We start from the raw sequence: 4,344 nt of genomic DNA on the forward strand, positions 1-4,344 counted from the left end.
GTTCACTGGCATGTGATGAAACTTATATTGGCAATTCTGAGGAAAATCACGAGAATCTCAGGGCCTTAGAGGGAGCCTGTGTTCACTGGCATATGAAAAATGCTCATATTGGCAATTCTGAGGAAAATCACGAGAATCACAGGGCCTTAGATGGAGATAGTGTTCACTAGCATATGAAGAATGCTCATATTGGGAATTCTGAAGAAAATCACGAGAATCTCAGGGCCTTAGATAGAGGCTCTGTTCACTGGCATATGAAGAATGCTCATATTGGCAATTCTGAAGAAAATCACGAGAATCTCATGGCCTTTGATAGTGGCTCTGTTCACTGGCATATGAAGAAAGCTCATATTGGCAATTCTGAGGAAAATCACGTGAATATCAGTAGCTTAGATGGAGGTAGTATTCACTGGCATATGAAGAGTGCTCATATTGGCAATTCTGAGGAAAATCACGAGAATCTCAGGGCCTTAGATGGAGGTTGTGTTCACTGGCATATGAAGAATGCTCATATTGGCAATTCTGAAGAAAATCACGAGAATCTCAGGGCCTTAGATATAGGCTCTGTTCACTGGCATATGAAGAATGCTCATATGGATAATTCTGAGGAAGATCACGAGAATCTCAGGGCCTTAGATAGAGGCTCTGTTCACTGGCATATGAAGAATGTTCAAATTGGCAATACTGAGGAAAATAACGAGAATCTCTCGGCCTCAGATTGAGGTATTATTCACTGGCATATGACGAATTGTCATATTGGCCATTCTGAGGAAGATCACGAGAATATCAGGGCCTTAGATAGAGGCTCTGTTCAGTGGCATATGAGGAATGCTCATATTGGCAATTCTGAGGAAAATCACGAGAATCTCAGGGCCTTAGAGGGATGCTGTATTCACTGGCATTTGTCCATCTGTCCGTCTGGCTGTCACACCTAACAATATCGTTAACTTCTCTTAATATTATCATAATAATTTTGAATTACTTTTTCTCCTATAAGTATGAAACTGCCTTCGTTGTTTTGTTCATTCGCGGGTACCGACTGAAATGACAAGCTAAGTTTTATGCAATTTCGTTTAACCAAATAGCAAATATTTGAGACTAAAATTTAAGACATGTAACTAGAGATTAATGTGCTGGTGTTACTTGTAATCAGCCGTTTTACATTCCTCTTTAGTACACTAATGGGTAATTATTATAAGAATTTATAATACCGTGTTTCTAAATGTCCAGACAGAATTGCAAATGAGGTTTTTAATGATTTTCCCCGAACCAGCAACGATTTGCATATCACAGCCTGATTTTGTACCGGTAGAGATGTATCAGATGCATTAATTTATTCGGGCATCTGAAGTTTAATTATCCTCTGTCAATTTTAAAAGCAAATTGCAAGATTTTGTTTCTAGAAGTAAACCACCCAATGGCAGTGGGCACGTATGAACGTACAAATCTTGTCAGTTTAGGATACTGGTTGCCGGCCATGCAGAAGCAAAAGAGACCATTACAACTACAATATTAAAGAAGTGTTAGTAGTTAGTGCACAGAACTACGAGATTAAAGAGATGTTAGTAATTAGTGCATTAGTCAGATGGTTGGTAATTTGTACGATCATGTGTGGTACTTGCCATAAAATAATTTCTATAACTGTGACGTCATTTGTGACGTTCGTTGGTGTTGCTGTAGGAATGAAGTTACAGCCTAACTGGAGACTGAAGGAACAAACTCCATTTCACACCATTAAATAGTTTTGAATAATTTCAGAAGGCTTTACACTATGTAGTAATATTTGTAGTACATTTATATAATTTAGAGAACTAAGAAATGTTAAAAATATTTTAAATCTTTCCTGAATCATAACAAGACAAAGAATTCACGCAAAACGATTTTCCTCTGCATATTGTCAATATTCTGACAAGTTTTTAGCATAGCTGGTATTTAAGAGAGGCGTTCTTTAGTTTATCATGTCTGTCCGTCTGCTGGTGGTAAAATGTTAGGGGCACTATCCGTGAACTGATCTGACGAATATTTACACTGAGTTGCCTAATTACACCAATTGTTTTGAGACAGCCTGTGTCACCAAGACTGATGATTTACTGGAAGACCTGTATGAACTTCATTTCGTTGAATATTTCACCACAGTGGTTAAAAACTGATAGGTTTCCTCATGACATTGTATCAACTGCATAAGTTCCTTAACGTCAGGCTGAGTTCAGTCCGGTTCTACTTGCCGGGAAAATGAATCTGCAGTAAACAATCATTAGGGGCGTCACACAGGCACAGTGAAGACTCGCATGTCGTGTGAAGAGCAGAAGCAAAGTACCTGAGTTGTATTTACTAACGTCCTGGATGTGATAAACAGAACTGTCGAAGCTAAATAAGATTCAGGAGAATTCAAATTAACATAGGCAGCGCAATGCAGCAGTGGAAACAGAATGAGGAATGAGTTAAGTGGGAACCCATCAATATATGCTGCAATGTGTTTCAAGCGAAAGACATCAAGTTACATATTTTCGATCTGAATACAGAGAAAATAATCGTATACAAATTCTTATTGGTAGACCCTGAAGTAAAGATACCATTACAAACCTGGACCTACATGGGAAGATAATATTAAAATGGATCTCACATAAGTACGATGTGAGGATGTGGACTGGATTCATCTGGCTCAGGATAGGGACCAGTGGTGAGCTCTTGTGAACACAGCAATGAACTTTGGGGTTGCATAGAATGTTGGGAATTTCGAGAGTAGCTGAACAACTGCTGGATTCTCAGGAAAGACTCAGCTCTGCGGAGTTGCCTAATTAGTTAGCTAGACATACAGTAATTAGAAATAACATAGCTCAATTCTTGAACTATAGGTGAAATAGCCAGGGATATGTTGAAGGCAGAGACCGCTAGGAAAACCTAGAAGTAGATTAGAAGATAATATTAAAATGATTCTCAGAGAAATTGGATGTGAGAATGTGAGCTGGATTCATCTGGCTCAGAATAGGGACCGGTGGCGGGCTCTTGTGAACACAGCGAAGAACTTTTCCGTTACACTGAATGGTGAGAATTTCGAGATTAGCTGAGCAACTACTGGAGTCTTTGGAACGACTCAGCTCTGTGGAGATGTCTAATTAGTTAGCTAGACATTATTAGCAATAACATAACAGAACGGTAGAAATTTAGGTGGAATGGTCAGGAATATGCTGAAGGCAGAGACCACTGGGAAAACCTAACAGTAGAGGGAAAGATAGTATTAAAATGGTTCTCAGAGAAATAGGGTTCGAGAATGTGAACTGGATTCGTCAAGCTCAGGATGGGGCCCGGTGGCTGGCTCTTGTGAACACGGTAATGAACCTTTCAGATTTCATAAAATGGTGGAAATGTTTTGAGTGGCTGAGCAACTATTGGCTTTTCATGAAGGGCACAGCTCCGTGGAGTCAGTTTTACAGTTAGCTGGAGAACATGCCCATGACCACACTAGAACTGTGGGTAGAACGGGAAGGATGTCGCTCAAAGCAGACACGCTGATAAGAATGAACTCCTGGCTGAAATATGAGCCTGAAGGAACGAGGTTCTTATGTACAACTGCAATATTTCTCGCAGTGCCCGTAACAGGCCACGTTCTGGGAACAGCAGTGATGATAAAGAAATATTTTTGATGACTTCAGGGGATGGGGAAGGATGCTGCCGTGGCCAATTCACGTTGTATCAGTCTTGCCAACCCCGCGAAACGGCAGTTGGAAATGATTAATACCACTGATATTAATACTAAATGTTAAGCACGGCCGTGCCATAGCTCAAGTGGTTAGTCGCTGGCTTCCCACCGCGGCGGCCCGGGTTCGATCCCGGTTCTGGTCAAGTGGGATTTGTGGTTGACAAAGTGGCGCTATTGCGGGTTTTCTCCGAGTACTTCGGTTTCCCCTGCCAATCTTCATTCCACCAAATTCTCCATCATCATAATCACCCGGGGCAGGTAAAACAGGCCAATCAGTGGCCGCCGTTCCGAGTGGACCCAGTTGCACTCCACTCTCCACTAAGCGAATTAAAAACACTAGCTATCTCTTTAGCAGGTATCAGTTATTAATATTAATTAGCTTAGTTACAATAGTTATAATAGTTATATAATAAAACTAACCTTTCTAAGAATTCTAAAATCTTTCGTATTCCATTTGTTACTCATAAGTAATTACGAGTAAAATTAAAGAGTAATTATAAACAAACCTATTAAAGGGATACTGAATGTAGTACTTTGTGTCAGGTTATTCATATAACAGTTATATAATAAAACTAACCTTTCTAAGATTTCTACTGCTCTTTTGAACTCCACTTATATTACCTACAAATAATAATTATAATTAA

The sequence above is a fragment of the Cryptotermes secundus genome, unplaced genomic scaffold (genome assembly GCF_002891405.2).
Source record: "Cryptotermes secundus unplaced genomic scaffold, Csec_1.0 scaffold685, whole genome shotgun sequence".
Classification (NCBI taxonomy): domain Eukaryota; kingdom Metazoa; phylum Arthropoda; class Insecta; order Blattodea; family Kalotermitidae; genus Cryptotermes; species Cryptotermes secundus.